The sequence below is a fragment of the Gobius niger genome (genome assembly GCF_951799975.1).
Source record: "Gobius niger genome assembly, chromosome: 11".
Taxonomy (NCBI): domain Eukaryota; kingdom Metazoa; phylum Chordata; class Actinopteri; order Gobiiformes; family Gobiidae; genus Gobius; species Gobius niger.
The window spans coordinates 30352560-30363708 of NC_136862.1; the positions used below are offsets into that span (position 1 = coordinate 30352560).

The 11149-nt window shown below is 36.9% G+C and overlaps 1 protein-coding gene across 1 annotated transcript in view; it reads right to left on the minus strand.

Annotated features, from left to right (window-relative positions):
* Window positions 1-11149, minus strand: part of st6gal1 (ST6 beta-galactosamide alpha-2,6-sialyltranferase 1) — a 204973-nt gene that overhangs the window by 137267 nt on the left and 56557 nt on the right. The window lies entirely within an intron of this gene.

The following is an 11149-nucleotide window of genomic DNA, read 5'->3' on the forward strand; positions in this document are numbered from 1 at the left end:
TTGTCACTTTTTCAATTTTTTTGGGTCCGTTTTTTGGTCACTTTTTCGTCAAATTCTTATCACTTTTTTGTCAATTTTTTCTAAATTTTTCTCACTTTTTTCCACATTTTCATCATTGTTTTCGTCTCAGTTTTGTTGCTATTTTAACACCTTTTTTCCAGAAGCTTTTGGATTGGGGTAAAGCTGGAGAAAAAGTGCTCGGCTCAGGTGGGAGTTAAGGGGTTAATGAATAAAATAAAAAAACAGCAACATGCAGTGACGCTTATGGCCTGTAGGGGCATGAGTTACTTAGTTCTGCTTTAAAGCTGCACCACCTGAATCAAACCATGAAACTAGGTAGTTGAGCTGTTGGCTGAACTCGTTTGTAGCTCTCCTCCACATCTCGACTGTTCACTTGAGTTCACTAGAAGCACATCTCAGCCCAAGTTGAGACGTGGACAAGGCTAACGCTGTGCTAACACTAGCCTCTGACTACTTGGCTCGCGCTAGAGAAAATGTGCAGACACGTGACATGACAGAGCACATGGTCTGTTTTTCCGTCACAAATGTCGCGTTTACAATCTGGTGCCAAGTTAAGGTTTCTCTACTACAAGAGACAACCAGCCCCAGCTGACCACACGTCAACCAGCCCCAGCTGACCACACGACAACCAGCCCCAGCAGCTCTCACACGGCTTTAGACGGAAAAGCCAATGCTCGCCCACGTCAAAAACTTTCATCCATAGTTTTTGCTAGATATAAAAATGTTCTTAAAGGTGCATTATGGAACCTTTTATACTTGATATTGAACGTAATGACCTTTTAGTGACCCGATGGCTAAGGGTGGTTAGCATGGCACCTTTACTTTCCATCACGCTCAAGAGGCAATCATTTTTTTAGGTTTTTCCGGTGAACAGTAAAAACTTACCAAAAAAACTGATGGTGAAGAAAAGGCGCTTAAAACTAATCACCTTCAGGCTTTAAAACAAAACCAAAAAAAAAAACATCAGACACTTGAAAAATTGGCCAAATGCTCAAAAACGACTAATCCTCTCCTCAAATCAATGTTTTTTTAGAGTCAACAAAAACATTTTACAGCAGGAGAATGAGGATGGCTAACTTGATATTCGGTCAACAATATCAAGTCACAGCGCCCCCTAGTGTGGCTGTAATGAGCAATGTGACAACCAACCCACATGACAACCAGCCCAACCCCAGTCCAAAAGCTTCCGTAAAAAAGCTGTGAAAATAGCAACAAAACTGAGACGAAAACAATGATGGAAATGTGACAAAAAAGTGAGAAAACATTGACAAAAAAGTGACGAAAAATTGATGAAAAAGTGGCAAATATGTATCAAGAAATTGACAAAAAATGGATGGAAAAATGACAAAAATGTGACAAAAAAAAAAAAAATGAACAAAAATGGAGGAAAATTAGACAAAAAAATGACAAAAATGTGACAAAATGTGACCAAAAAATGACAAAAAATTGATACAAAAATGACTAAAAAAATCACAAAAATGTGACAAAAAAATGTGACAAAAATGTGACAAAAATGTGACGAAGATGTGATGAAAATTTGACCCAAAAAAATGAGAAAAATGTGACAAAATGTGACAAAAAATGAGAAAAATTTGCTTAAAAAATTGACAAAAAAATGACAAAAAAAATGCAAAAAATGTGACAACATTTTTTTTAAAAATGTGACAAAAATGTGATGAAAATTTGAAAAAAAAAAGACAAAAATTAGACAAAAAATTACCAAAAAATTACAAAAAAAGTTACAAAAATGAGTTAAATACCCAACAAAAAAATAATGGAAAAAAAATCTGACGACGTGAGGAAAAAGATCTTCTCGGTTCAGGCGGGAGTTAAGAGGTTAATCGAACAAAATGAATCAGGATCTAATCTGACTCGAAACAATTGAGTCGACAAATGAATGTTACAAAATGTTCTCTTCAAACAGCATAGAATCTCCTCCGTGTCCTCAGACGGTCTCATAAAGCATGCTGCCTTCAAACATGTCCTGAAATGCTCATCATCCTAATCTTATGGCAGCACGGTAGCAATTTGGTCCTGGGTTCGATTCCCCCCATTTGCATGTTCTCCCCGTGTCTGCGTAGGTTTCCTCTGGGTACTCCGGTTTCCCCTACCACTAAAAACATGTTCAATAGGCCAGGGTGACTGATGTGTGTGTGTTGAATGCACGGTGGTGGTCAGAGGGACCGTTGGCGCAGACGTGTGCAGACGTGTGCAGATGTGTGCAGATGTGTGCAGACGTGTGCAGTCGACAGCGTTTCTGTCAGGGGAAACTGAACACCGCCGAGTATGGAGTGAAGGTACAATTGTCTCATCTGTGAAAGGCGCTATAAAAATAAATTATTCTTCTTCTTCTTCTCCTTCTCCTTCTTCTTTTTCTTCTTCTTCTTCTCCTTCTCCTTCTTCTTCTTCTTTTTCTTCTCCTTCTCCTTCTTCTTCTTCTTCTTCTTCTTTTTCTTCTCCTTCTCCTTCTTCTTCTTCTTCTTTTTCTTCTCCTTCTCCTTCTTCTTCTTCTTTTTCTTCTCCTTCTCCTTCTTCTTCTTCTTCTTCTTCTTCTTTTTCTTCTCCTTCTCCTTCTTCTTCTTCTTCTTTTTCTTCTCCTTCTCCTTCTCCTTCTTCTTCTTTTTCTTTTTCTTTTTCTTTTTCTTTTTCTTCTTCTTCTTCTCCTTCTCCTTCTTCTTCTTTTTCTTCTCCTTCTCCTTCTTCTTCTTCTTCTTTTTCTTCTTCTTCTTCTTCTTCTTCTTCTTCTTCTTCTTCTTCTTCTCCTTCTCCTTCTCCTTCTCCTTCTCCTTCTCCTCCTCCTCCTCACACTTTAAACTTCACCCCACAACCTCTGTCTTTGCAGAAATCAGGTGCAGGTTCTTTACTACATGTGGTCTTTACATTGTTATAACACCATGAGTCAGCCAGTGTATCTGCTGGCTGAGAGCGCCCTCTTCTGGCGGGCACCTCCTGTTCACGCCCGATAAGGCACCAGCATTTGGATGTTTGGGGGAATTTATTCAAAGACTGTATATAGTTCTTCATAATGTCGAGCAAAAATGCAAACAGGAGGCAAGTCCAGCGCCACACAGTTTGGTCTTAAAAAAACACACAGACAAAACTATGTTCACAGTGACTAATACTATAGCAGCAGCTCCATCTACTGGACAGTAAATAATCTTCAAAAAGATATCCAGTGGATCTGTCCTTCTGTGGTTCTCCCCGAGGTTTCTTTTTTCTACCCCTGGGTTTTTGAGTGGGCAATGTCAGGCCTTAACATTAACTTTAACTTAAAATTACACTTAATAACTTAAACACAAATCAGAGATCAAAGGCCTGATGGTCGCTTAACCCCCACCTGAACTGAGCACATTTTCTCCGGTTTGGCTTTGCCCAAATCTAAAAGCTTCTTGAAAAAAAGTGTCGATATCGCAACGAAACGAGGATGAAAACGTAACGAATAAAAAAAGAAAGCAATGAAAAAAGTGACAAAGAAAGCAAACAAAGAAGCAACAAATGGACGACAAAAACATGCCAAAAAAAGCAACAACGAAAAAAGCAAACAATGAAAAGGCAACAAAAACACAACAAAAACGTGAAAAAAGCAGCAGCAAGCTTAGGCTATAAGTTCCAGAAGCGTTCTGATTTAGGTAAAGCCGAACTGGAGAAAATGGGCTTGGTTAAGGCGGGGGTTCAACAATGTGAAACATGCAGTCAGTTCCTTTACATTTCTTTGCAGAACAGCCACTTAAGTCATGTGACGTACAACTGCCGAAAGTGATGCTTTACTCCGGGTTCGGCCCTCGGTCTTTTGACGATGAACAAAATCAGCCCTAACACAGTGATATTTGAGAAGGGAAAGAAAGTTTATATGTAAAGTGTAAAAAAATTACTTAAACGAAATTAGGCATGTGCATACATTTAGGCCCCACAAATAACTCATTATTTTGTGCATCTTCCTTTTGCAGCCCCTAAACGCTCTCTTTAGCTTCCAATTAGAGTCTGGATTCTGGTGGAAGGTATTCTGGACCATTCTTCTTTACAAAGCATCTCCAGTTCAGTCAGGTTTGATGGTTTCCAAGCAACATTTTCAAAGAAGAGAAACGCTTTCCGTAAAGCAGTGCTAAGTAACGTGTTTACCTTAATAAATCCTTTTCGTATTTTATTACACACTCACACATGTTATTACACATTCACGCATTTTTTGACACACTCACACATTTTATTACACATTCACACATTTTATTACACACTCACGCATTTTATTACACATTCACGCATTTTATTACACACTCACACATTTTTTGACACACTCACACATTTTATTACACACTCACACATTTTTTGACACACTCACGCATTTTATTACACATTCACGCATTTTATTACACACTCACACATTTTTTGACACACTCACACATTTTATTACACACTCACACATTTTTTGACACACTCGCGCATTTTATTACGCACTCAGGCATTTTATTACACACGCACACATTTTATTACACACTCACGCATTTTATTACACACTCACACATTTTATTACACACACACACATTTTATTACACACTCACGCATTTTATTACACACTCACACATTTTATTACACATTCACGCATTTTTTGACACTCACGCATTTTTTGACACACTCACCCATTTTATTACACTCTCACACATTTTATTACACACGCACACATTTTATTACACACTCATGCATTTTATTACACATTCACGCATTTTATTACACACTCACGCATTTTATTACACACTCACACATTTTATTACACACGCACACATTTTATTACACACTCACACATTTTATTACACACTCACACATTTTATTACACATTCACGCATTTTTTGACACACGCACGCATTTTATTACACACTCACACATTTTATTACACACTCACACATTTTATTACACACTCACGCATTTTATTACACACACACACATTTTATTACACACACACACATTTTATGACACACTCACGCATTTTATTACACACTCACGCATTTTATTACACACTCACACATTTTATTACACACTCACGCATTTTATTACACACTCACACATTTTATTACACACACACACATTTTATTACACATGCACACATTTTATTACACACACACACATTTTATGACACACTCACGCATTTTATTACACACTCACACATTTTATTACACACTCACACATTTTATTACACACTCACACATTTTATTACACACACACACATTTTATGACACACTCACGCATTTTATTACACACACATACATTTTATTACACATACACACATTTTATTACACACACACGCATTTTATTACACACACATACATTTTATTACACACACACACATTTTATTACACACACACACATTTTATTACACATACACACATTTTATTACACACTCACGCATTTTATTACACACTCACACATTTTATTACACACACACACATTTTATTACACATGCACACATTTTATTACACACACACACATTTTATGACACACTCACGCATTTTATTACACACTCACACATTTTATTACACACTCACACATTTTATTACACACTCACACATTTTATTACACACACACACATTTTATGACACACTCACGCATTTTATTACACACACATACATTTTATTACACATACACACATTTTATTACACACACACGCATTTTATTACACACACACACATTTTATTACACACACACACATTTTATTACACACACACACATTTTATTACACACACACACATTTTATTACACACACACACATTTTATGACACACTCACGCATTTTATTACACACACATACATTTTATTACACATACACACATTTTATTACACACACATACATTTTATTACACACACACACATTTTATTACACACACACACATTTTATTACACATACACACATTTTATTACACACACACGCATTTTATTACACACACATACATTTTATTACACACACACACATTTTATTACACACTCACACATTTTATGACACACTCACGCATTTTATTACACACTCACACATTTTATGACACACTCACGCATTTTATTACACACTCACACATTTTATTACACACTCACACATTTTATTACACACTCACACATTTTATGACCCACTCACGCATTTTATTACACACTCACACATTTTATTACACACTCACACATTTTTTGACACACTCGCGCATTTTTTGACACACTCACGCATTTTATTACACACTCACACATTTTATTACACACGCACACATTTTATTACACACTCACACATTTTATTACACACTCACACATTTTATTACACATGCACACATTTTATTACACACTCACACATTTTATTACACACTCACACATTTTATTACACACTCACGCATTTTATTACACACTCACACATTTTATTACACATGCACACATTTTATTACACACACACACATTTTATTACACATGCACACATTTTATTACACACACACATTTTATGACACACTCACACATTTTATTACACACGCACACATTTTATTACACATTCACGCATTTTTTGACACACTCACGCATTTTTTGACACACTCACGCATTTTATTACACACTCACACATTTTATTACACACTCACACATTTTATTACACACGCACACATTTTATTACACACGCACACATTTTATTACACACTCACACATTTTATTACACACTCACACATTTTATTACACACTCACACATTTTATTACACACGCACACATTTTATTACACACGCACACATTTTTTGACACACTCACACATTTTTTGACGCACTCACACATTTTATTACACACTCACACATTTTATTACACACGCACACATTTTATTACACACGCACACATTTTATTACACACGCACACATTTTATTACACACTCACACATTTTATTACACACTCACACATTTTATCACACACTCACGCATTTTATGACACACTTTTAGTTACATTATCTCTTAGCCTTCTAGTCGTGTATTACCCGTCTCCAACAATTGATCCGGTTCTTTTTTGATTATTGAGAATTGGCATCACACGTCAATACGAGCAATAGTTCCGCTTCACGAGCAGTCGGTCGTTCCACGTTGAGACAACCCAGCGCTGAGAGATCTCTGCCACTGCTTTGTCTCTTACACTTTTTATAAACTCCCTGACAGGGAGGCAGGGGGGGCATCTGTGTGTGTGTCTGCAGAGTTCATCTCGAATCGCCCAAGGTCGGTTCGAGCTGTTCTCCACATTGTGACAATGTATCTGCAGTGAGCGTGTTTAGGCGTGCGAGCGCTAACTTTCTCCTTTCTTATCGCTTTCTGTAACTTCTTATTTACCATTTTCGTGCTCCCTGCACTTTCTCTGGCATCATATTTACTTGTTATTGTTTTACTTGCATTCCAGTTAGTGCTATGGCAGATATCATTTCCTAACAGCACGCACGCATTTTATTACGCACGCACAAATTGCTCTTGAAGAAGAGCAATTTGGACTGTAAAGATTTAAACAATTTCAGACCAGTATCCAACTAAGAACCATTTTTAAGCAAAATCTTAGAAAAACTTGTCTTTATCCAACTTAATCATTTTATTACTTATTATTATGGAGAAATTCCAGTCCGGCTTTAGGGTAAACCACAGCACAGAGACCGCCCTCTTAAAGATGTTAAATGACTTTAGATAAAATTATGACTCACAGAAGGTCACAGTGTTGGTTCTTCTGGATCTGAGCGCTGCCTTTGATACAGTCGACCACACTATTCTTTTAACTCGTTTAAAACACATGGGCCTCTCTGGTGCTGTACACAAATGGTTTACTTCCTACCTCACACTGTGGATACCTGCTCCTCTAAGGTGCATGGAATTACATGTGGTGTGCCCCTGGGTTCAATTTTAGGCCCAGTGCTTTTTAATCTGTATTTGCTCCCTCTTGGTGATGTCATCAGGAGACACGTAGTCAACTTTCACAGTTATGCTGATGATACACAGTTATACATCTCCATGTCTCCTGATGACACCAGGCCAATGGATGCACTTTTTAACTGCATTTTGGCGTTTGGTCACATTTGAGCCCCGCCCACTCTGAGTCACTGTGATCTGATTGGCTTCAGAGTTACACTGTAGGTCAGACACTGTGAGTCACAGTAACATGACGCTAAACAGTGAGCTCTTTATTGTCAGTATAAAGTCTGAGGCCTCATTGCTCTTCAGTCACAGACTGAGAAGTGAAGAAGGAAGTCATGGAGATGCTCCTTTAGAACACTACGCTTCTACTGGTTGTAACAATAAAAGATTTAAATTCAAGTATTCCTTTAGTAATAAGTGTGAAAATCCTGAATTTATGTGATTAAAATGTCAGTTTATTATTAATGACTCTCATTTTACAGAAACAAACCCTTGTCATTTGTATCTGCTGTAAAGTCATGTTTGTCCCAGTTCCTCTGAGTCGTGGTGCAGCAGGACTGATGTGGACAGATGTTACAGAAGAAACTCATGAGGTTCATTTCTTCAACAGTTACTATAGAAACTATTTTATCCAAAGTAAAAGTAGATCTACCACAGTCCTGTCCACATCTGTCACGGTCCACCATGACTCTGAGGAATTGGGACAAACGTGACTCTACAGCAGATACAAATTACATGTTTTTTTTAGAATGAGAGTAAATAATAATTAACTAACATTTTAAGTATACAGGATTTTCACATAAAATTGCAATTACAAAAAGTAAAATTACTTTCCATATATTCTATGTTTTTACTACATATTTGCGTTTCAGAATATGATATAACTCCAGCAGAAGTCTGAAGTTCTGTCTAAAGCAGAAGCTCCATGACTTTCTTCTTCACTTCTCAGTCTGTGACTGAAGAGCAATGAGGCCTCGGCCTTTTTACTGCAAACAAAGAGCTCACTGTATTTAGCGTCATGTTACTGTCATTCATGGTGTCTGACCTAAAGTCTAACTCTGAAGAAAGTCAACTCACATTTACACTGAGAAGGTTGGAAGGGCGCCCCCTTGTGTCCAAGTGTGTCCAACTGGCTGGACCAAAACTGCCCCCTGATCAGGGGCCTCTAGGGTTTGACAAGTTAACCAGGACAAAACTGAAATGTTAATCATCGGCCCTGAGGCCCAGAGAGAGAGAGACTTTTACCCAAACTACAGTCACTGTCTATTAATAATACATACATTTTATTTGTATAGCGCTTTTCAAGACACTCAAAGACGCTTTACAGAAAACAAGAATAAAACCACAATTAATTACACAATTAATAAATCACATTAATCCTTCCTCACAGGTGAAGAACCTGGGTGTGATCTTTAACTCTGAGCTGGCGTTTATTCCACACATTAAGAATATCACAAAGATCGTTTTTTACCATCTAAAGAACAGAGCCAGAGTCGCCCCATTCTCTCACGGGCCAACACGGAGACGCTCATGCATGCTTTTATCACCAGTCGTATCCACTACTGTAATGCCCTGCTTTCTGGTCTTCCCAAAAAGAGGATCTCAGGTTTACAACTTTTACAAATTTTTTCATTTATGGAAAGTGTGCAAGAATTATTTCAACCAAATTAAGCATGTGCATAAATTTAGGCACGACAAAAGAAAAAATAACTCAATATTTTGTGCATCTCGTGATCCCGGTGTCTGGGACAGAAAGATAATAGTTTGGTTACTTATTAACTTCCCAGTAGATTATAGGTCCTGTACAGCAGTGTTTACCAACCAGGGGGACTTGGAACTCTATCAGATTGAACAAAAATGGAAAATGTAACATCATTTTTATAGGAAAGTCTATATTTTTCAGTAAAATGTGTTGCTTTGGGAGAATTTTAGGTTTATTTTGACCGCAATATTGTCCTTTTTCTTACAAATACCACTTTTAAGTAACTACTTTCTAAATACTGCAACACCCTTGAGGTAGGGGGTACACGGTTGACCACTGAAAGGCCCAAGGGGTACGAAAGACAATAACCGTCGGGAACCACTGCTGTAAGACATGAAAAAAAATGCTAGTACATGAAAGTCTGTAGTATTAACGCTTGACATTTGACCTCCTTGAACCGAGCGCATCTTCTCCAGTTCGGCTTTATCCAAATCTAAAAGCTTCTCGGCTGGAGAGCAATTTGAAAACTAAAACCAAAAGTGATCGTAGCTGTGATCGTCGCGCTGTCGCCGCGTTTTAGTCACATTTTTGAAGCGTTTTTGTTACATTTATTTTTATTGCATATTCTTTGCTTTTTTGGGGGGGTTGCTTTTTGTCATGTTTTCATCACGTTTCCGTCACTTTTCTTTTTTGTTGCTTTTCTTTGCATTTTTGCCACGTTTGCGTCACTTTTTTTTTTTTTTTTAAATGTTGTCGATTTTATTTTATTTTTTTTGCACGTTTTCGTCACTATTTTGATGCTATTTTGTTGTTGTTGCTGAAGCTTTTAGATTTGGATAAAGCCAAGCCAGGACACAATGTGCCCGGTTCAGTTGCTTGTATGTTTGATTCCGTGATGTCCAAGTTTAGTTTAACCTCTTAGCTCCCGCCTGAACCGAGAGCATTTCCTCCAGTTCAGCTTTACCCAAATCCTGTAGGCCAGTGTAACGCCTCACTTGAAAGCTAAGATCTACAAAACTGAATTGATCTTTTTCCTCATCAGATTTTTTTTTCATCGCTTTTTTTGTCCGGGACTTTTTTGTCATTTTTTTCGTCAAATTTTTCGTTTTTTTTTTTGTGTTAAATTCTTATCACTTTTTTGCCACTTTTTTGTCACTTTTTCGTCCATTTTTCCTCAAATTTTCGTCAAATTTTTCTCTGTTTTTTGTCAATTTTTTTTCCATTTTTGTAAAATTTTTTAAACATTTTTTGTCACTTTTTCATCCATTTTTCATTTTTTTTAATCAAATTCCTCCTCACTTTTTTTGTCCATTTTTTTTTTCACTTTTTCGTCCATTTTTCCTCCATTTTTCGTTAAATTTTTCTCACTTTTTTGTCATTTTTTTTTTCATTTTTGTCATTTTTTGTACATTTTTTGTCACTTTTTCGTCAATTTTTCATTTTTTTGGTCAAATTCTTATCACTTTTTTGTCCATTTTTTGTCCCTTTTTCGTCCATTTTACCTCCATTTTTCGTCAAAATTTTTCTCACTTTTTTGTCAATTTTTT